Consider the following 23,631-nt stretch of genomic DNA (forward strand, 5'->3'; position numbering starts at 1 on the left):
CTCTCTCTCTCTCTCTCTCTCTCTCTCTCTCTCTCTCTCTCTCTCTTTGGTTGTATGTCCCCGATATGTTTCTAATAATTTTTTTAAATGTCCGTTGTCAGTATTAAAGGGAGTCTTGCATTTTGGCAACATAGAAGCCTGACAGAGAGGACTTAAATCCCTGCCGCTTTCTACTTGTGTGACCTTGAAGAAGTCACTTAACCTTTCCACGTCTAGGTGTCCTCTACTACAAAATAGAAATGACTTACTGAGGTGTGAGTTAATTATCAATGTGTTTATGACTGTGCTTGGCACTTCCTATTGCCATTTTAATTAACTAAAGCTTAATTAATATAATTGCAGGAGCCAGAGGAGATAATGGGGGGGGGGGGATGCTAAAATTGCCACAGTCCAAGCCTTCTGTGAATTCTCCCAGGATGAATAATTCCCTTTAGCCCAGTGATTTGAGGTTTGTGTTTTTATTGGCATTGAACTCTGCTTTTGAATTTTCTCAGTGTAGTATAGTGAGATCACCAAGCCACTTTAACCCATGCTGGCCTAGAACTCACTGTGCTGGCAAGGCTAACCTCAAACTCATGGCAGTCCTTCTACTGCTCCTGCTTCCTAGCTCCTGAGGTTACTGATACAAGCCACCTGTTCCAGTTAGGGTTCCTGTTGCTGTGATAAGATACTGTAACTGAAAAGCAAGTTGGGGAGGAAAAGGTTTATTCGACTTACACTTCCAAATCATAGTTCATCATTGGGGGAAGTCAAGACAGGAACTCAAGCAGGGCTGGAACCTGGAGGCAGGAGCTGATGCAGAGGCCGTGGAAGGTGCTGCTTACTGGCTTGCTTGTTCATGGCTTGCTCAGCCTGCTTGTTTATAGAATCCAGGACCACCAGCCCAGAGATGGCCCCACCCACAATAGGCTGGACCCTCCTCCATTCATCATTAATTGAGAAAATGCCTTACAGCTGGATCTCATGGAGGCATATCCTGAAGTGAGGATTGTTTCTCTCTGAGGACTCTAGCTTGTGTCAGGTTGACACACAAAACCAACCAGTCACCACCATTTACCTCTTAAAACATACTCTTTGTCTTAGTGTTCTATTCCCGTGAGAAGACATCATGACAAAGACAACTTAAAGTAGAAAGCATTTAATGAGGAGCTTGCTTACAGTGTCAGAAGGTTAGTCCATGACCATCAGGATGGGAAGCAGACAGCATGGTGCTGGAGTGGAGCAGTAGCTGAGGGCTTTATATCCTGATCCACAGATGGGGGCAGGGAGGGAGGGAAAGAGGGGGAGAGGGAAGAACAAGAACTTTAGCATCCTCCCTTCCCCCATTATCTCTCCTGGCTCCTGAAATTACATGGCTCTTTACATGTCATCATAATGACTTGTCTGTGCCTCAGTATCCTCATTTGTCAGCTGAAGTTAGTACCTAGGATGTGGGATTTTTAAACCCCAAAGGCTACCCCCAGGGACACAACTCCTCCAACAAAGGCCACACCTCCTAATCCTTTCCACACAGTTCCACTAACTGGGGCCAGGCATTTAAACATAGGAGCCTATAGGGGCCAAGCTCATTCAAACCACCACACTCCTATATTAATCTTCTAAGAGGTGCTAGATACAGCCTCTGCTTAAGGTATTTTCCGTGGGTGAAGATAAAGGCCAGGAGGGAAGAGGTCAGGATTCTATGCTAGAGAAAATGATAGTTACAGTTTCTGTGGAAAGGGGCCTCCTTTACTTAGGTATTAATTCATACTTATAGCTTACAGCCATGTCATTTCCATTCTGTGGCAGAAGGAAACAGCCTCTTTCTGGAGAAGCAAGAATTATTCTTTTCTCATCCTGAGTTGCAACCTTTTTCTCCTATAGGTTCATATGGGAAGGACATTGGGGTGAACTTCTTCTCTATTTCAGCTGGCCTTTCTGGTGAGTATAGTCTTTTTATGACTTGTTTCATGTGTTACCTTAAAATAATTAAAGCATGCATTTAATTGTGGAGTTAGTGCCTGATTCTGCAAGGAGTAGTAACTGTCTAATGATCTTCTTCCCTGGTTCTGATTTGATGATCGTCCAGCATGGTAGAATAGAGTCTCCCATTTGGGACTGTGAGCAGAAATCTAGGATGTTCCTGCAGAAAGACCTTTTTAAAAAGAAGCGTGAACAGAGGTTCAGTTTTGCCGAGTTCATAGAGCTGCTTGGAAGCAGTTCGAGGACTCTTAGTCCAGCTGCGATGCCAGCAACTTCAGCCTTGTCCAGCATGGTGCAGGCTGCAGCTTCTGCACAGAAGGGCACCCTGCAGTCATCAGCCATGCATGCTGCCTGGCATGGGCGCACCTGTCATCCATGGCTCTTGAGCATTGAAGTATGCCTACTTTACTAAGACATTAACTATATTGCTTTCTTTGACTCAGTCAATTTAAAATTTAAATGTTGTAGTTGTATGTCCGTGTTGGACATCAAGGAGGAATGAGTTCTCACTAATTGTGGTCAAGGGAGAGGCTGAACCTTCTTCCTTTTTCAAAAGGCAACCCGTGCCAGGTGAGCACAACAGAACCAAAATATCTGGCAAAGGGGTCTTTTCTGAGACTGATACTCCAACCAAGGACCATTCATGGAGATAACCTAGAACCTCTGCACAGATGTAGCCTGTGGCAGCTCAGTGTCCAAGTGGGTTCCCTAGTAAGGGGAGCAGGGACTGTCTCTGACATGAACTCTTGGGCTGGCTCTTTGATCACCTCTCCCTGAAGTGGGTGCTGGGGAGCAGCCTTACCAGGCCACAGAGGAAGACAATGCAACCAGTCCTGATGAGACCTGATAGGCTAGGGTCAGAGGGAAGGGGAGGAGGACCTCTCCCCTAACCGTGGACTAGGGGAGGGGCATGGGAGGAGAAGAGGGAGGAAGTGAGGGAGGGCGGGATTTGGAGGGGATGAGGGACAGGGATACAGCTGGGGCACAAAGTGAAAAAATTATTAAAAAAAAAAAGTCATGGGAGTAGCTTCCTTCACAAGCTTTTTTATTTTCTTTTCAGAAAATAATCTGTGGTGCCTGGAAGCATTTCAGTTTGGGTACTAGTTTCAGGTAGACAGTGTAGGTGGATGAACTTGGTGTTTGCAGAGGATCCTCACCACGGGACCACAGACTCACAGCTCTTAGGAAACCTGTGAAACATGAGCTGGAAGGCAGAGTGCTGCTGTTACAAGGCCTGTTTGAACAGTGAGTGCTAGTGTTCAGGCTAACATCGCTGAGGGAGCTGCCACCCAGTGAACCTTTTCATCTAAGAAATCAAGGCAGACGTTCTTCTACTGGGGACTTTCTTAGGGTGTCCAGTGCTGTGATGAAACATGACCAGCAGCAGCCTGAGGAGAAGCTATATTTCAGCTTATAGCTTTTAAAGTCCATCATCCAAGGGAAGTCAGGGCAGGAAGTCAGGGCAGGAACCTGGAGGCAGGAGTTGATACACAGGCCATGGAGGCGTGCTGCTTCCTGACTTGTTTCCCATGGTTTGTTCAGCCTGCTTTTCTATACCATCCAAAACTACCATGGAAAACCTGGAAACCCCAGGAATATTGCTTTTTATTACACCAGACTCTGCTTTGCATTATGGTTTATGGGCATCCTGAGCTTTTTTAATTCTTTAAATGGCCCCACCAAAAGTTGTGTGTGTAACAATGACAAGGGACGTTAGGTTCACTCCTGTGTTGCATTTTCTATGGGTTTTGAAAATCTGTAGTGTATGAATATTCACTGTTGTAGTACTCTACACAATAGTTGCATAGCCCTGGAAGGCCTCTGCTCTGTGATCATCTTCCCTCGGCTCACCCTCCACAACCACTAGTGTTTCCTCTGTCCTCAACGTTTGCCTATTTCAGAATGCCTGCTAGTTGAAATTACTATAATATCTCAACTTTGAAAATGGTTTATTTTCTTTGGTGATAAGCACGGGGTGTTGATCACCTCCTAGAGGACATTCAGGTTGCTTTCAGGGTTTGGCAGTTGTGGACAGACTATACAGTCGTCCATACACACTTTTTTTTTTTTTTTTTTTGGTCTGAATAGAAGTTCTCAGTTCATTTGAGTAAACCTCAGAGACACTACTGGATTGTGTGATAGGGCTGCATTTACTTTTGTGAGAAGTTAACAAAGTGTTTCCAAAGTGTCTGGGCCGCATTGCCTGTCTGTCAGCTCTTGTTGCCTTCCGTCCTCATCAGCATTTGGCAGTGACGGTGTTGTGGACTTGGACCTTTCTAGTAGGTATGCAGTAGATGAGAATGGCTTACTGTTGAAAGTGTTTAAATACTTGGGGAGCAAACCCATATCATTGGAGCCACTAGCTAAGTGTTGTACTGCTTACTGTTGATTTTTAAGTTTTTTTTTTATCTTTTTGGTAACAGATTTTTATCAGAAGTTTCTTTTGCAAATATTTTCATTCAACCTGTGGTTTCTCTTTCTGTCTTCATGACATGGTGATTAGCAGAGCAGAAGTTTTGTTTTGTTTTGTCTTGTCTTGTCATTTTAATGAAGGGAAGCTTATCAGTTGTCTTTCACTTGATCGTCTTCCAGTTATTTCTGAGAAGCCATTGTCACTCCTGCCATCGCTTATTTTCCTGTTGCTGTGGTAGTCCCTTGAGGATGGAGGGGTCTAGATGGCAGGCACTTGAAACCGCTGATTACATTGCTTCCAGAATTTGGAACAGAGAGCAGTGAATGCATGTAGAGAAAACAAACATTCCAGGATCCTAGTCCAGGGAATGTTGCCATCTCCAGGGGGCCATCCTTCTGCTTCATTAACTCAATCAGGATAATCCCCCACAGGCATGGCCAGAGGCCCTTCTACTTGAGTTTAGGTTCTGTCAGGTTCTCAGTTGGCACTAGCCGTTAGGATATACCCATGTTCTCCCACATGTTTCTGGGTTGTCTGCTAGCTTAGTTTTTAATTTTACAGCTAGGCCTGTCACTGGTGCTGATTCTTGTGGGATTGTGAAGGTTGTGGGGTCTGTGTTTGGTTTGTTTTTAAATGATTTTGTTGAGAAGATTCTCTATGCCATTGTCCTGTGTACTTCTGATTAAAGATCAGAGGGCAATTCTGGGGAGTTGTTTCTTTCTACCAAATTGCTTCTGAGGATCAAACTCAGGCTGTCAGTCTTGGTAGCAAGCCTCTTTACTATCTCACAGGTTTCTGTTTATTTTTTATTTGCCTTTATGGTTGTCTTAATTAACACTTTGAGTACAATGTTGGAAGCAGTGACAGCTTATCATCAAATGAATGGATAAAAAAATGTGGTTTATATATATGTGGTGGAGTTCTTTTTTGCTCTGAAGAAATGAAAGAAGCCAGGCACATAGATTTTGCATGTTTTCTCATATGTAGAATCTAGATTTTAATTTATATATAAACATATATACACATACATATGTAGGACATGAAAATAGAAAGGGGAACTATGAAAGGGAAGCAGTAGATCTAAATGAAAGAGAAGGAGCAAGAAAGAAAAATTAAAATAAAAATTAAGAGAAGGAATGAGCTGGAGAGATGGCTCAGTGGTTAAGAACTCTCACACAGGACCTGAGCTTGGTTCCCAGCAACAACTGCCTGTAGTTCTAGCTCCAGACAACATAACATCCTCTTCTGGACCCCCTTGGGCCCTGCATGTCCACGCACACACATCCAGACACACACACACGCACACACACACGTGCATTTTCTCAACTGAAGATCTCTCTTCTCCAGTGACTCTAGCTTGTGTCAAGTTGACATAAACCAGCCAGCACACTCTCCATCTTATTTTTTTTTTTTGAGACAAAGTCTAACTCTCCTACCTGGCAAGCCTAGCTGTTGAGCAGGCTCCTCCTGTCTCTGCCTCCTAGCACTAGGATTGCAGGCACACCACTATACTGCTTGTTACGTGGAGGCCGGGGATCTGAACTCTGGTCCTTAACGCTTATGTGGCAAGCACTGTACCCACTGACTAGCCATCTTCTCAGCCCATTTTGTCATACTCGTGATATGATTGTAATAAATATGCCCCTTTTGAAGAAACATTAGTCCTAGAGAAGAGATGCGAGGGCAGACTATGCCCAAGACTGATGCCAAAAGCATTGGCTCTCAGGTTTGATAGGGCGTGGAGTGGCTGGCTAGGACACAGGGTGGGGTCTAAACTTGCCTGGCCAGTGGGAGTGTGGGAACTAAGTGGTTTTACAGGTATGTCTTGAGCATCTCACCTCTTATTTCTCCATCTGGCCTCATTATCAGTGCCCTGTGTCCCATGGGTGTGTCTGTCCTTGTATTCTGTGTCCTCCTGTGACTTAGCCAGTCCTTTAACACTGTGGAGTTGTGCATGCTTTTCAAAGCCCTCCCTGTTGGCAGCCTCTGCACTGGCTTCTGTGGTCCTTTGCACTGTGGGCACCTTCATATCAGCTTGGTTTTCTTGATCGCCCAGACTTGGAATCTTGGAATGACATGAGGCTTCTTTGCTATTCTGTTAGAGAAGATGATGCTGCTGGTGGCTCTGCTTTCTGACACTGGATTCACCCCAGTAGTCTGCAAATATTTCTTCTCCTTCTCTGCCCTTTTCTTCCCTTCCTGCACCTGTCTTCCTGTTTCCCCTTCTTCCCTTTTCCTCTCTTTCCTTTTTACAAGCAATATTTATTAGGCCAAGAAATGTGTTCCTTTCCCCACATGGACTATTTCATTAAAAGCTCACAAAATCTGTGAGAAACTAGTATCAGCATCACTCCAAAACTCTGCAGTGCAGGAACGTGAGGACCAGTAGGATATACAGCTTGTCTAGTGTTAGATTTAGGGACATTCTGTGCATTCTGTCCAACACCCTTCCTCATGACCACAACTGGGATCCAGGATGGTCTCTCTTGTCCTCCCTTCTGAGTTGTCTCAGAGCTGGCTCGTTCTAATTTTCCCACAGTGACCCTGTCACTTCAAGGGTACCTGTGTTAACAACCCCCATCTCCTGGCCGTGTTCCTTTGCCATCCCCTGTATCAACACCTACCCCACCCCATGCCAGCCATGTTTTCTGCCATTTTTAAGACATTGATTTATGGACAACAACATACATTTGGTGCCTTTGAAAGCCCCGGTTCACCCTAGAATTGCTTCTTTTCTGTGCTACCATAAGACCATAAGTTCATCTCTTCGTTTAGTGGGTATTTACTGCCTGTTTTCTCCTGCTCGTCCTGTGTGAGGGCTGAATGTTCCGAGCTCCCAGGAGGCCCATTTGCTCACCTTTGACTTCAGGCTGGGCTGTGTCAAGGTGATCTGTGTGGAGAGAATGCACTTTGCCTGGTGCAAGGTGTGAGTCCCCCAGAGCTGTTTTCTTCTGCATTGCCAGAGCTCTCTCATCTTTCTCACTTTTTGTTTCAGTTTCTTGCAGCCTCTGTCCCTTAAAAAGTACAGCAAAATCTTTGTGTTTTTCTTCTTGTGTATGTGGACATGTGTCACAGCCCTAGTATGAAGGCCAGAAATTCTCTGTGGCGTCACCCACCTCCCACCTTTATGTGGGTTCTCAGGTAATAGAGCCCAACAGTTTTACCAGCTTTGTCATACGTAATCTGGATGACTGAACTGAAAGTTGTTTTATTCATTAATGCCTTCTGAATCCTCCTCACTTAAATAGAATTGTGTCTTTTGGGGGGAGTTCAGCCATTCTTGCTAAATACTTTAAAAAGCAGGTGTGTTGCTGAGTGTGGTCCACAAACCCTAAGTCGTCTCTGATCCTTTTAAGTGGTCCACAAGGTCAGACATGTTTCTATAATAATATTAAGATACTACTTGGTATTTTCACTGTGTTGACATTTGGAATATGCTACAAAAGATGGATAAACTTCTGTTGTTTAATTATTAATCAAGGTAGTAGTTATAGTCTTCATAATCTTATGCTCAGAGTGAAAAAAAAAGTTTAAGGATGTCCTTGAAACAATAAAAAGTTATTTAAGCCTGATTTCAAAACACATCTTTTTAATCTATCATGTGACATAATAAAGAATAAGCTCTTCCTGACCATCAAGCCAGGAGTCTCTGGGAAACACTGATTTTTTGTTGCGTACTTAACTGGCCATTTTTATTCTTTATTGGTTTCTCTGGTGCGCCCCAGGCTTGACTGTGGACAGCAAAGCACTGGATAGGATCCTATGAATGTTTTCCTGCCTATATGATTTTGGACCTAGATAGGTATGCCCTTGTCCCAGGTCACAGTGATGTTCATGGTTAAACAGCATTAGAAGACTAGCCTTTAAAACTGAGCATTTCAGTGATTCCAACTTTTGTGGGTTTTGGTTGTTGGTGGGTTTTTTTGTTTGTTTGTTTGTTTGTTTTTTATTTTTTTTAACCTTTTGGTCTCTTGCATCTTCTGACACTTCTAAAAAAATTGAGAATCCCCTTGGGGTTTTTATTTAGCCTAATCTGTTGTCATATATAGTAACTACTGGCATACACTATAAGAAACTGAAATTGGGAAGTTTTAAATGTTTAATACATTTTTATAATGATTCTCATGGGGCACTGCCCATAGAAAAAAGAACTACAGGCAATTAAGAAATGCTGAGAGTGAGAGAAATAGTCCTTCCCAGGGCTAAGCTCTCTGATTCCTTATCCATTAACAAGTGGTCAGCCCTGAATTATTAGTGTGTTTAATATGCTAATGATATAACTTATGGTAGGCAGCCCTTAGGTAGCTTCAGGAGAGGGTTGGCTAAACAAAACAGCAGACCAGAACACTGTGTCAGGAATAGAGTGTTGTGGTAGAAGTCCCAACATGCCAACCTTTTGGGAGGGAAAAGGTTATGGCAGCTGGTGATCTTACTCAGCCAGCCGCCATGCTTGTGTAATAAAGCCTCCATAAAAACTGCAAAGAGTAGTGTTTGGAGAGCTTCCTGGTGGTTCCTGGAAGTTGATGCCCCTGGAAAGAGCATGATAGTTCTTTATCTCTTTCCACATGCCCTGTTGTAGCTATCCATTCCTTCATCTGGCCTCTTACATAAACCAGGAATGTTCTCTGAGTCCTGTGAGCCACTCTAGAAATTAATGAAAAGAAGATGGGGATTCTGAAAAACCTGTTTTTAGCCAGTCAGTCAGAATCATGGGTAAAAGTATGTGGGGCTTTTTTCCTGGAGTCTGAAGTCTTAGGGAATGTGCCTTAAGTATGGGATAAAATGCTTTATCCAGATAGACAGTATCAGAGTTAAGTCAAGTTGAAGGCCATCTAGCTGTTATTCAGCTTATTTGCTGGTACATACAGGAAGACCCATACACATTTGGTTGTAGACATCTGGGTTGACTGTTGAGAAATGCAAGATTGATCCCCCCCCCCCATATTTTCAGAAGTCTACTGTCAGGCTTGCCTTCTGTCCATAGTACCATAGAAAAAGACTCCTTAGTGCTCTGGCTGTTCTGGAGGGACAGTGGCTGTGACCCTCACTAGTTTGTGTCCTTCTGTCTCTATCCTAAAGGCACAGCTGATGGAGGCTGATGGAAAGAGCCCTTAAATCCAAGTTAGCTCACCCCAGTTTAAACCCCAGCTTAAACCCCAGCTTCATATGCTTAGAGCCTGTCTGTGAAGTGGAAACAGGAGGTTTGAATGAGAAGGTAAAAGACACTGAGGTTAGGGGACACTGAGAGGGAGTCAGCCAGTGGCATGACAGAGAAAAACTCTTTGGTTAATGATGGTACATGGCCCCCACAGGTAGCCCTGGGGTTGGGCTGATTTTTCATTTATTCTCTTCTTTTCAAGGTTAGAATCTCTTCTGATAAAGTATGGAAAGTTTAACTGGGAATTATTTTTTGAATAAAGTCAGTTTGGGAATTTTCCAGAATTCACAAAAGGGGGACTTTTCTGCACAGGCCACCAACCCCTATTGGGCTTTCTTAGGTCTCACTGTGCAGTTTTATTTGTGTGATGTTCTTACTTGAATTGGTGTCTTGTTTTCACATTTATCTAAGTCACTGTTTTGTGCTGCCTTAGTTCTGCTCAGCCTGCCACAGGATGGCCTTCAGCAATGACTAGTGCCCACGGACACCACTTCCATCCCAAGTCTTAGTCTTCATGGCTGGAAAGGTTAGGTGCTTTTAGAAAAATAATCTGAGAACCTACTTCAGTGAACATGTTTTATGTTTTATCTGGTACTTTTTAACTGGAGAACAAGCTGAAGCTTAGAGGACAGTGAGCCAAGAGGGGGCCTAGGTAGCTTGTTTCTGTCCTCCTTGGCCAACCATTAGCTTAAAGTGGCCGACTTTACCTTTAAAAAGTCTTGCCAGGCATGGTGGGACACCTTTAGTCCCAGCACTTGGGAGGCAGAGGCAGGCAGATCTCTGTGACTTAAAAGCCAACCTGATCTACAAAATGAGTTCCAGGACAGCTAGGGCTCTATACACAGAGAAACCTTTTCTCAAAAACAAACAAACAAACAACAAATAGTAATAATAAAAATAATGATGATGATGTCTGATAACTATAATGGTTTCTTCCTGTTGTGCTCAAGAGGCATAGCTGATCTAAATTGTCATGCCTCTGGCAAACTTGTTTAGTGCCTGCCTTCTGTTTTGCATTCTAGGGCAATTGCACTGCCAAACCAGGTGGAAATGGGATTCATAGGAAAGCACTTAGAAATGTGCCTACATTTATAGTAGAACACTCAGGAAATAGCACTGCTTCTGTTGTTACTTTTGCATTCAACTTTAGCACTTCTTGAATAAGCCAGAACTAACCAAGAGAGGGGGGAAGAAGTACACAGCGGTCCAGCCCAGCAAGGCATGTGTCTCTGTGGAACAGAGCCTAGGGGGTCTGCATCTGTAGTAAGGCATGGGCTTCCACACAGTGCTCATTCTTAGGAGGCCTTCAGACATTGGACACAATTTACATGTCTAGTCTGCAAGTAAATGGATGTATTTGGTCAAGAAGGCACCCTGAATAACAAAAGGAAAAAGAGAACCATTCATGTTCATCACACACACAAAGGCATGTCATTTAAAAGTTGGACAAATGTTACATTGTGAGCATACAGTTTGTAAGAATTTGAAGCCTTGCTAATATAATGGTCATAAAGATAAGCAGTGGAAAGAAGAGCCAGTTTGCATTGATTTGTTAAGTTCTAAACTCTCACTGTACACTGAAGTGCTCTCAACAAGTCCAGCTTCACATTTTCATGTAGACGGGAGCTGGTGTGTGAGTCTGGTCTGTCTTTACATCTACCCTTGTCCTATATTGCCCTTTTCCTATGACCTCATGCTCCAAATCCTCCTTGTAATGGCAGCAAATCATTCCCTGGTAAAGTGGTTATTGGTTAAATTTTCACCTGGGCACCAGTTCCAGGTGGTCGTGTGTGTGTGTGTGTGTGTGTGTGTGTGTGTGTGTGTGTGTGTGTATGGGTGTATGGGTATGGCAGGTGGTTCAAGTTAGGACACTCGCTGTACACATCCTACATGGAGAGCTTAATCAGCAACTTTGTTGAGTCAGGACACACTTGCTGAACACATTGTGCATAGCGCTTAGTTGGCAACTTTGTGAACACCTACTCAACAGGACCCTGCCAAGGCATTAGAAACACTGTCAGTTCATTGCATTAGGAATATCAAGAACTGACATGCAGGGTTCCTTGGGGTAGCATATCTTACTCTTTGACTTAATTTTCTCCTCATACATTTAGGCTGAGTCTGTGAAGGGCTGAAAGAACCGTCATGCCCCAGGAGTGTGCTGCAAAGTGGTGAGCAGAGTAGAAAAGGGCCCTGCATGAGTGTAAGGGGAGGCTGCCATCCCACTTGTCCCTCAGGCCGGCACTGCTGCTCTGGAGGTATGGGGTGGTTTGGCTTCCAGGCAAAAATAGACCCATGTCCTAGACACAGTACATGGCCAAATGTGGCAGGATATAGATACAGTTAGTAATCGGTATAGTTGGAGGCCAGTCAAAACTGTAGACTATCAAAAAGCAGTACAGTTTCTTGTTAAATGTAAATTAGGCAAATGAAGCAGTGGCTAACATTTAAAACAAAGCGAAAAGCCTAAGATGTTCTTTCAGATGCCTGTAGATTTCAATTCCGAGGATGTTACATACAGATTTTTAATGTAGAAAAACGTTTATACCCCGAGAACCTCAGTGTCTTTGTCTCTAAAATGGGTATAGTTGCTTTGCGTGCCTGAAGATGTTTGTATCCCTTGTGCCTGATGCAGTGTCCATTATAAAGTACTGGCTCAGCAGTTAGTTGTTGGCAGAAGGAAATTAAAGAAGACATGTGAATGGTTCCATTGGTGGATGAAGCAGCTCCTCTAGATAGAGAAAACCCAAAGCCCCTGCATTAGAGGACATAAATACATCCTGAGTAAGTCCTGTGTGCCCTGTCAGTTGTAGGTTTGCTAAGCAAATGTTTGTAAATCTTTGTCATTTCATGACCGTTAAGACTAAACACATCAGAAAAGCAAACTGACCAGTCACGACCCTAAAATTTTAAGGGATATATGGAGGAGGCAGTTGTTCATTTATTGTCATTAAAGGTTGTGGTCACATTGCTTTTTAATTTTAAATTGTTTGTGGTCATAAAATGGCTGTCACAGCCTTTCAACCAATTTCAAAAACCCAGTCATATGCTCCTGTTTTTGCTGAAGAAGTAGAATTCTTTCCTGTATCCTCCCCAAGTTTCCCCTTAGGTTTCATTGACTTGACCTCAGCCTGGCCACCTTTCCAGAGCTCCCAGCATCTCTACACAGGAGCGAGGTTCTGTCAGTAGCACATCAAGAACTGTCTGCTGACTGACCAGTAGTGGTACTGGACATAAATAAGTGGAGAAAAAAGAGACAAAAGATCAGACAGGATTTACTTGTGAGATTCTGCTATCCATCTTAAGGGATTCAGGAGTTACAAGTCCAAAATTGTGGCTTGAGGGTTCTCTTAGTTTTGAATGTAGGAGGAGCACTTTGAAAGATGTCTCTGTTGTGTATGTGAGGGTTTTCGGTCCCAGCTTTACTTTAATTTTTTTCCTTTTATTTATTCGTTCACACTGTCATGTATGTATGTATTTTGACAACACTCACTCCCTTACCCTCCCTTATCCCCTTCCTATGTCCTCGTCTTTCCTGCTGGTCATCCCTTACTTTCACGTGTGCTAATGACTCACGGAGTTTAATTAGGGTTGTTTAAGTAATCCTGATAGGGAGTTATTTATCAGACCCTGGGCAAGTTACTAGTGGTGTAGCACTCAAAATGACTTCTCCATTTCCCAGCAACCATTAACCACATTAACTCCCGAGGGCACAGTGAGGATTCGTGAACATTGATGGATCCAGTCTTGGGCAGGTCATGAGCAGGTAACCGCAGCTGCTGTGAGTTCATGAGTCATAACAGCCACGGCATGTCCAGAAGGCAGCATTGTACAGCGCTCTTCCCGTCTTCCAGCTCTTACTATTCTTTCCATCCCTTCCCCCTGAGCTTGGAAGTGCTCACCTCCTTTCCTTCTGGATGGCAAAGGAATAGAGGAATGAAAGAATTCAAATAGGGAAATATTTGGGAGTTAGAGTTAGGCATCTAAAATGTTTTATACCTGACTAATGCCAGAAATATATCAAAACTGGCTGAAGGACTATTAGCAGATTAATCACCCACCCAAGCCCCATGAGGAAAAGAAAATGTAGAGCAGTATTTGGGTAGGCTGGCGTGTGAGACAGGAAGAATGTGTGCAGTGAAACTTTGCAGAAGACTCCAGGAATGTGAGGGTCACTCAGAAAGTCACCTTGGTTTATGATGTTTCTGCCTGTGCTGGGTGTTCAGAGAGGGAGGAAGAAAGGAGCTACTTGCACGGTCTGTGTAGCACAAACCTGGAATTCCATGCAGAGTTAAATGCTACTCACATTCCAGGAATCCAGATTTGGGATTTAAAGAAAAAAAAAGAGAAAGAAAGGGGCTTTTCGGGATATACTAACTTGAATAACAACAGGTTTTTGCTTGTTTGTTCATTTTTGTTTATCCCCGATAGGGTTTGTCTGTAGCCCCGGCTGTCTTGGAACTCACTCTGTAGACCAGGCTGACCTTGGGCTCACAAACATCAACCTGCCTCTGCCTCCCGAGTGCTGAGATTAAACACATGCTTCACCACTCCTGTAGTGACAATCTGGAATTTTGTTTTCTTAAAAAAAAAAAAAAAAAAACAGCATAGAAATATTATAAGAATGTGTTTGTGTTTTAATCCCAGGTTTGGGGATATGGGGCTGCTTCCGACTTCCTGCAGCAGCTGACTCTCATTTGCCTCATCCTCTAGCAGAGGCATGGTTTTACCAGTTACAGATAGTTTCTGCAATTCTGTGTTTAGAATTCTGGGGACTTTGTAGAGGGTATATACATACTAGAGCCCTGATAAGTGGGACCTGTGGATGTTGGTCATTCAGGGAGATTGGCTGTGATTTGCTAGTAGCCGTAGTCAAAGGAGAAACAAAAGAAAAGAAATTAGAGTCAGGGATTTTCCTAATTTCTCTCCTTCCACTGTCTTTGTTTCTCTCCTGTCTAGTGCAGTGTTAGGTAGTGAAACGAGGGGATTAAGGATAGGAAAAAGAACCTACAAATTAGCAAAGGCCAGCCACCCCCCCCAAACAACATGCTTCTTTTATAATCCATATTTACTATTTTTTTTCAGACAAACTACCCAAGAGCTTAATTTCCTACCTGCTTAGAGGATCCATATCACAGACAGGACCAACTGTGAGTGAGAGGGTACCTTACCACAGACAGGACTATTTAAACATTAAAGAACTTTCATATCTAAATAAAAGTCTGCCAAGACTCATGCATGATTTATTACATTGTATTTATTGAGGAGGTCACTGGACAGAATAATCAGTGTATTTTAGTTACGTGATATGTAGTGTAAGAATTTGATCAGATTCTTGAACTGTGCTGTGAATTCTCAAGTGATTCAAAATTAAGAATATCTTGGGGACAGCAGAATGCTGCCATGTCTGACCTACTTTGACTCGCCAGACCCTGTATGTTAGAAGGGCAGAACCCGGTCCCTCAAGTTTTCCCCTGACCTCCACGTGTGCTGTGGCATGAGTGTACCTCCCCCCCACCACAATAAAGAAGTGAAACGAACATTTTTAAATAGAATATTTTTATGAAAGCATCCCAAAGTCTCACCTTAAAGGCTCCAGAAAGATTATGCTTTAAGAAATAAGGAAATGAGGGCTGGAGAAATGGCTCAGTGGTGAAGAGCACTGGCTGCTCTTCAGAGGATCCAGGTTCAATTCCCAGCACCCACATGGCAACTCACAACTCCCTGTAACTCCAGTTCCAGGAGATTAAATACCCTCATATGTGCAGGCATATAAAATAAAATATACCATTAAAAAACAGAGAGATGAACCAGGTGGGTATTACGGCCCTGTATTCTGAGGACTCAGAACACTGGCTCAGGAGTATTTACTTTAAGTACTAGGAAAGCCTGAACTGTAAAGACTTGTCTTACAACATACAACGGAGAGGGAAGGGCAGCTGGTGAGATGGTTCACCAAGTACAGTAATTGCTGAGCAAGCCTGACTACCTGAATCCACAGGCACACTTTGGCCATAGCCCCTACCCCACCACAATGATAAATAAAATGTAAACAACAACAACAAAAAACATTTAAAAAAGAAAAGACAGTTGGCAGTTGATCTAACTTGCTCAAGCTGACTGACGTTTGTTAGGAAAGCAACCAAAGAAGATATGAGATGTGATGGGTGATAATGGTCTCTGTGGGGTCTCCTTCTCTACCACCCTGGGCAGATGCCAGGGTAGATTGGCTGTCCCCTAGAGCTAACTCTGACTATTTAGTACGTCCTCATCAAGGGGACTCATTCATGAAGAGAAACACTAACCCTCTGAAAGGCACCTGAATCGGCCAAGCAGTGGAACCCGAAAGGATCAGAGACACGTGGGAGGAGTTTCTAGGACTCCCCCTCCCAGGGGTTTTCTTAATGTTCTACAGCATTTTCAGTGGCTCTTGGCCCCAAACTCCATAAAACCAAGCAACAAAAGCAGTGGAGCAACCTACTTGGCACTGAGATCAGAGCCAGCAGTATTTAGAAATAACCAGAAGAAACTCTGCTACTAACCACAGAGAGGGCAAACAGGAGTATAATGTTTAAAGTAGCAAAGCCTTAAGGCTTTAACAGACCTAAGAACACCAGTTGCCTACCAAAAATTTAGAGTGTAGCCATGATGTTCTCCATTGAACTCATGTCATTGTTCTGCAAGTCAAGGTTGTGGTGTTTATTTATTTATCTTGCATTTATCTATTTAGTTGTCATTTTGGGGAAATGAGAGACATTTTCGTAGTACTAACTGAAACCCAGTTCAGCAGAAAATACTTCTGGCCAGTTAAAAAATAATACCTGTGGGAGGTGGAAAATACTTCATTAGGTCAAGTGCTTGCTGTGTAAGCATGAGGACCTGAGTTTCCAAACCCCAGCACCCATGTGAAAGCCAGACAAAGCAGCACTGGTGGTGCAGGCAGGCAGGTCCCACAGCCTGCTGGCTGCCAGTCTAGCGGAATCGTAGTAAACGTGAGGGCTTAGGCTGGAGAGTGATTGAAGAAGACACCTGTTTTGAGCCTCTCAGGTCACATGCATTTGCTCATGTATGAGAATGCTCTCCCTCCCTCTCCCTTCCTCCTTCCCTCTTTCCCTACCTTCCTCTCTCCTTTTCCCCACATACACATAGACTAAAGAAGTATTTTTATTGAATGCTTGTTCTTGTCAGGCTTCATTTCAGGCCTTGGGGTACAGCAATGAGCAAACAGTTCCCTTTGCTCACAGAGTTTTTATTGCAGCGTGTGAGATGCATGTAAATCAGTAGTTAGAAAGGAGAGCATCAGGGGGTAGTTTGACATAGCAAAACAATGTAAGGGAAGAAGGAGGAGGCCTCTTCTGAAGAAACCTGAAGGACCTGAGGAAATGAGATAGGTAGAAGTAGGTGTCTGCCTAAAATCCCAGGACAAGGATGAGTATATTTGGAGTCCTCAAGACTGGAACTTGCTAGTGATATTTGAAGAGAAGCAGGGTCCATGTAGCCGGATAGTGGCTGGGGCCCCTGATGGCCAAGGGATGGTCTTCAGTGAGTATGCTAAGGTCACTGAGACTTGTGAGCAGGGGAGTAAAGTGAAAAGCCATCTGCTCACTGGATGGAGACCAGCCTGAGGAGGCAACAAGAATGAGGTCCAGAATCTGGAGAGGATGATGATAGTCACCTATGTAAGAGATACCGCTGCCTTGGAGAGGTAAGAATAAAAGCTGAATAGATTCAGAAAGTATTTTGAAGGTAGGCTCAGTAGGATTTATGCACTAAATGTAGATTTAGTAGGTTTATGTACATTTGGTAGGCTTATGCACTAAATGTAGAGTTAACTTATATTACTATATGTGAGGTGATAAGAAAGAAACCAGAAATGGCCCTGTGTGGTAGCTCCTGCCTATTATCTAGCCCCCTAAAAGGTTGAGGCCATAGGATTGTGTTAAACTGAGATCAGCCTGGACTACATAGCAAGACCCTAAAAAAAAAAATTCCAAAGGGGAAAATTAAGCCATGTGGACAGAATGGTTATTTTCACCATAAAATATTGGAGTGCTGCCTAGTAAAATTTTACTCCAGTAAAATTGGAATTTTTAGAAGGAAAAGTTATTTTAACATACATTACCCATTGGTAAATGCTGCTAAAATCTTTTTGTTGTTGTTTCCTGAGGAGGGGAGAAACAAAACAAAACCAAAAACTGCTTAAATAGCTTTAGGTGTTTTTTGTTTTTTTTTCATAGTTCTATCCAAACATGTTGGACATTTAGCATTGTTTTCATTAAGCTCTAGCAGTGTGTTCGTGTTGCTTTTTCTTTTTGTCAAATTATTAAGGTTCACGTCACTGTTCATTCTTCTGACACTCTTCTTTCCAGAGAATTGGAGCTAGATGGCATTTGCTAAGCTTCCTCGGTAGATACATTTGAACTAGGATTTAATAGCAGGTCTTTGGCACTTAATGGCTTGAAAGCTTTTTGTATCTCCTGCTGGAAAGCCATTTCATCTGTTTTACATTTTATTCATTTTTGCATGGAAAAGAATATTCTTGAATAGTTCTGCTGCTTTAGTTAACAGCTCTGTGTCTACAGCCCAGGTATAGCCTACATCTTATGCAGAGTCCTGGTCAACCTTAGCAGTTGGGTTGAGAACATAGCTGTTAGGTTTCCTTGATAATCATTGTCTTCAGTAAGGGTTCAAGGTGAGGATGCTAGAGATTGTGGGTCACCCCATTGCTGCCTGGTCTACACCGTAGCTCACTCAATTTAGCTTCTGAATGACTAGTGGTTCTTAGGTAATAAGGCATCTCTCCCATATTGAACTCATTACAATAAGCTCTTTGCAATCCTTAGAGTACCTAAGAACTCCTTACCTCTTTATCTCTCCTTACTCATCACACACTCCTGCTAGGTGCTTCGTATGAGCATTCTGGACTGGTATGGGCATTCTCCTCTGTCATTAGAAAGTCCCTTGTGCTCACTACAGTTAGATTTAAGCCACCACTCTTGTCATGTGACAGTTGTTTGATTAGATATCTGTGATTTACTGTAAGTTTCTCAAGGAGAAGCCTCTCATTTTTGTTGTTTCTTATGTTTCCAACATCTTTCTGCCAGGCACATGTAGATACCAGCTATGCTTTAGAAGGAGCAAAATGGTGGAAAAACCAACATGTACAAACCTGCCTCTATAGTGAATCTGTTGTTGCCCTTCCCATTCTCCTTGGGAGATGATGACACTCGATCTCTCAGAAGGGCTTATCCACTCCATCAGGACCACCATCCAGTGCAGTTGGGTCTTAATTCATCCTGTAAGGCACCGGGGATTTTATGAAAATAGACACAAGCCAGCTAAGCCTGCCGAGGTGACAGAAATGTCAGCGGGGGTGGCTGTACAACTCGAGGGCCTGTTATGTAGGGTGGTGCAGTGTCTATTCCTGTGTTCATAGACTAATGCATTCTGCCATAACAAGTATTTCACAAGATAAAACCATCCCACAGTCCTGAAGATGAAATGCCTCACAGGCTCTTTGGTGGTCAGTTGTGAATTTTAGATGTTTTCCTTTCTTACATTGATCCAGATGCTTTTGTTTTCTTGACAGCTAATGTCAGTTGCTTCCCATGAGTTTTGCTGTATTAGGAAACAAATGTCCCATATTTCTGTGAGTTCTTTCCAAATACTAACCAAGACTTTAATACTGTGGGATATGCAAATGTGCACACACACACACACACACACACACACACACACACTGAACTTTTGAAGATCGTGTTAGATGTCAGTTGCAGATAAAAGTACAACAAATGTATTCACAGAAAGGCACAGATTGGTGCCAGGTTGTTATTATCTTGTGACACTCTGTTTAATATAGCTTAGGATTGTTTAGCTAATGCAGTCTTTGGAATGAGGATGCTTCAAAATTATCCCATGATAGGAGTATGTTTACAGTGTAGCAAAGAACATATAGTTAATGCAACCTACAGCTTAATGTTTCTACTTTAACTAAACTCTGTTCTTTCTATTAACCATTACCACTTAACTGATTAACATTCTTTTATCTCTTTGTGAAACAATGAATTAGTATTCTTCTATGCAGAGCAAGGTGCTGGACAGTGGGGAAATAGGTCCACAAAAACAATGGACTCTTGAGTCCTTCCTCTCTGGTTTAAGTGCAGTGAATTGTGAATTACACGGATCGAAGAAAAAGTTGTAGAGCTTCAGGGAGCGAAGTGGTTTCACTGAACAAAGAATAAGGAAACCCTCATTGAGGAAGGGTGTTTGTTTATGCCAGGTTTAAAAAGAAGAACAGGAAGAGCCAGCTGTGGTTTTGCACACCTGTAATCCCAGCACTTGGGAGGTTGAGACAATAAGTACACTGCCAGTTCTAGGCTAGCTGGGGCCACAGAATGGGACCCTGTCTCAAAAACAAATGTGATAGAGCAAGAACTCGGTTAAGTCTAAGTTATTATCATCACTTAGGTAGAACATCCCTGAACTTGCTAACATTTCTTGAGAGCCTCCAGTGCAGCAGATGTTCCCTGTGAGAGTATTTTTTTATTTGGGTTCTTATACCTCTATCTCCCTTCTCCACCCCAATCCCTTCCAACTCCCCAACACTATGTAGGAGCAAAAGGGTTAGAGGGGAGAGGGGATTTCCTGCTGATTAGGGTCATCAGGCTCCTTTCATACAGGATATCTCCAGCTTCTCATCAAACCACAACAACAGCAACCAGCAGGGGAAGCAGCAGCTGCCTCTTCTTCCTCAGCGTGCCCCTGGCCCCTCTCTGGGCTCTGGCATTTATTCCCTCTCCAGAGCCTAAAATTCAACCATCTGCAGCTGGCAAAGATCACGTCCTTCTTGCTAGTGGACAAGACACATAATAGTTATCAGTTGTGGACAGTTGGAAGCAGCCCCATATCCCACACCTGGCATTAAAACAAAAACAGTCACGTAACATAACTGGGTTTTTAAAGAAACCTAAATTCTCAGCACACTTTCCTGATGCTTTGTGTAAAGGTTTCCAGAATTGGTCCAGCAAAGCTACCGAATTGGTGCTTTGAGACTTTATTAAAATACATACAAAAAAGCCAACCAGACATGACAGAGTGACATGAACATCAGTGTGCAGGGGGAATTGGCGTGGTTCAGAACCTGAGAGGCTATACTGTTGCACACAATTCATGTCTTCACTTTACTTCACAAGGTTTCTTTCCAGAGAGACCCAGAGTCTGGTCTGTGACTAACTAAAGGGCCCTGGCTCCTACCATGAGGCCTGTAGTCTCTGCCTCAGTTTTCCATGTTACTCAGTGGAAATTTATTACACCTGGAAGCTTTTCCATAGACTAACTATAATGCTCAAAGTGGATGGAAATAGACTTTGAAAAGCGGTCAGAACATTTCACCAGGAAGCAGTGGTATTGTTTATGAAGCTCATAAACATACGAGCCATATGTTTATGGTTGTTGCATATTCATTAAATGTCTTATAACTGAGAAAAGCTTCCTGGAGATTATAAAACCAGTTGTGGTGCTGGTCCTTTAATCCTAGCACTCAGCAATGCAGAGGCAGGTAGATATATGTGAGTTCAAGACTAATCTGGTCTACATAGTGAGTTCTAGGTCCATAGCAGCTACATAGTAAAAGCCTGTTTCAAAAAGGAGACAAAACAAGCAAGAGCAACAATAAAATTGCAAAAGCTTTGGTAATAATTTGTAGCAATATGTGTGTAGTCTGTATTAATTGTTGATCATGGACTATAAAGAAGACATAGTTATAAGAAAAAACAGTAAACTAGCACATGAATGAACAAAAAATGGTACTTTCATTGTAACAAGTCATTAATAAATGGAAGATTTTCATCTTTATTATATTATAAAAAACAAAACATTAACAGTGCTATTTTAGTCAAAATTTTAAGATTTTAGGAATTAGTGTTGGACAGATGGCTCCGTGGTTAATAGTGCTTACTGCTCTTGCAAAGGGTAGGAGTTCTGTTTCCAGTACCGTCGTGACTCCAGTTCCAGGGCATTAAACATGCTCTGGTGACCTCTCTGGTGTTGGTATTGCCAGACTACCTCTGTTCGACTTACCCGTGCATTGGTGCATGGACTACCAGCTACTGAAAACCAGAACCTTAGAGGAGTTGGAGAGGAAGCTCGGCGGCTGCTCTTGCAGAGGACCTGGGTTTTGTTCCTGGCACAGATAGCTTACAACCATCTGTAACTTCAATTCCAGGAACTCCTTTCTAACTTCTGCAAGCATCCGACACATATGTGGTACACATACATACATGCAGACAAATGTTCATACATAAAATTAGATAAATAAATCTTCTTTTAAAAACAGCCTTTTGGCCTGCATAGTAAGGGTGGTATCTCTCTGGAAGAGTTACTCTCAGTGGACAGTTTAAGCCGGGTCTGCTAGCAAGGAGCCCGGCTCGAGTGGGGGCACGGGTGGTGACACCTGGTTACGGTGGGACAGTTCCTCTCCCTGGGAACTTGCTTTCCCCAGGATAGAAGCCCCCTATGTCATTTGCTAGTCCTAGTCATTTTACTTTCAGAGCTCATCCACTTCTTTTCCTACTGTCACCTTTCTAAACCGCCATTCCTCACCTGAGCAATCAAGTGGTCTTAGAATTGGTCACCTCTTCTAGATACCTCCATGTAGTTGCAAAAGAGCAGTAGCTTAACTCTTCAGTAGTCAAGACACTCTCTGCTCTTGTGAAAAAAATTCTAGAGTCACTGCTGCTTGAAACTGACTTCTAACTGTATCTACATGTTAACACCCTGTACAGCTTTCTATCAGAAAGACCATTTACCTTTTCACTGCTGTGTCCCCAGTGCCTACAGCAAGGCCCCAAACTCCACAGAACCATGGTGTTTGCTTTGTAAACCTCTCAGTAAAGAGTTGAGATAGCAAAAATCAAAATGCAGTTGCATAATTTGGTCATGACTGACAGGTGCCTCTGATATTCATGCTCATGAGAAGGTGGTACATGATGTTTCTGTACTTGGATGTGCACTGCAGCTAAGTGCATTTATCTGTGAGTGTTGCTTGGGCCACAGTCCTGATGCAGTCTTTGGGATAATCTAGAAAGGCTCCAGAATAGAAAGGCTCCTTCTGGAGCCTTTGCATATCTCTAATCCCAAAGCTGCCCTTTCTACTGTTAGAGGACCAGCTGTGTCCTAATACAAAATTCTTTTCTATGGTCATCCAAGAGGCATTTAGAAAGATGCCATAGAACTCTGGGCCATTTCCTGGCAAGCAAGGAGACTTTTCATCATGGGTCTCTTTTCTCCAGCCAAAACCATTGTATGTTGCTACTTGGGTGTGCTTTTTATATTAGACCCATAGGTAGGGGCCAGGGACATAGCTCAGTCAGAGCAAGTATGAGAACTGAGTTAAACGTCAAGCACCCACGTATAAAAGCTGGCTATCGTAACACACAGTAATCCGAGTGCTGCACGGAGGATAATAGGCAAGTCCCTGATCCTCACTGGCTGTCAGCCTGGCCTTCGTGGAGAGTTCTAGGTCAGAGAGAGACCCTGTCTCAAAAACAGGTGGACAGTGTCCAAGGAATAACCCCCAAGTTGCTCTTTGGCCTGCACACAGAGACACACATACACACATGATCCATATGGAAAGTGGAATCAAACAGCTGAATCTCTTGGAAATTAAGTCAGTTGCTTCTGTTCCCTCATGTACTGAATAGGCCTAGGAAGTATTGTTGCCTTGGTAATGGCTGGATTGAAAGGACAAAGGTAAAACTTACTTTGTTGAAATAAATATCCAAAGACTCTTTATTCTGGTGTGTTTTTATGAGCCCTGTGTCTCATCCTTACAGTGCTGCTTTTCCCTGTGTGTCTTTATTAAGCACCCACTGTATACTGTGTGCCTTGGAGACACAGACATGAGCTATAATGGTGGTTCTCAACCTTCCAGGAGTCTAAAAGTCTGCAGAGAGACAATCCTATCACAAACCAAAACCTAAGACCTACTTTGTGGTGAGAGAAGGGCAGTAGAGTCAAGTGGGTAGGTCTGGAGTAGCCGTTAGAGCACAGGCTCTGCAAGCAGATTGTCTGCTGTTACCTATAAGCCTTGTGACCTTAG

At 43.0% G+C, this 23,631-nt stretch overlaps 1 protein-coding gene across 2 annotated transcripts in view; it reads left to right on the top strand.

The window, feature by feature from the left end:
• Gng12 (G protein subunit gamma 12) overlaps positions 1–23,631 on the top strand; it is a 102,416-nt gene that overhangs the window by 14,948 nt on the left and 63,837 nt on the right. For both annotated transcript variants that reach the window (XM_055612810.1, XM_055612809.1), the window contains exon 2: positions 1,864–1,920. The gene's annotated coding sequence lies outside the window, so the exon portion shown is untranslated. The remainder of the gene's footprint in view (positions 1–1,863; positions 1,921–23,631) is intronic.

The sequence above is a fragment of the Psammomys obesus genome, unplaced genomic scaffold (genome assembly GCF_907164565.1).
Source record: "Psammomys obesus unplaced genomic scaffold, mPsaObe1.curated_primary_1811, whole genome shotgun sequence".
Taxonomy (NCBI): domain Eukaryota; kingdom Metazoa; phylum Chordata; class Mammalia; order Rodentia; family Muridae; genus Psammomys; species Psammomys obesus.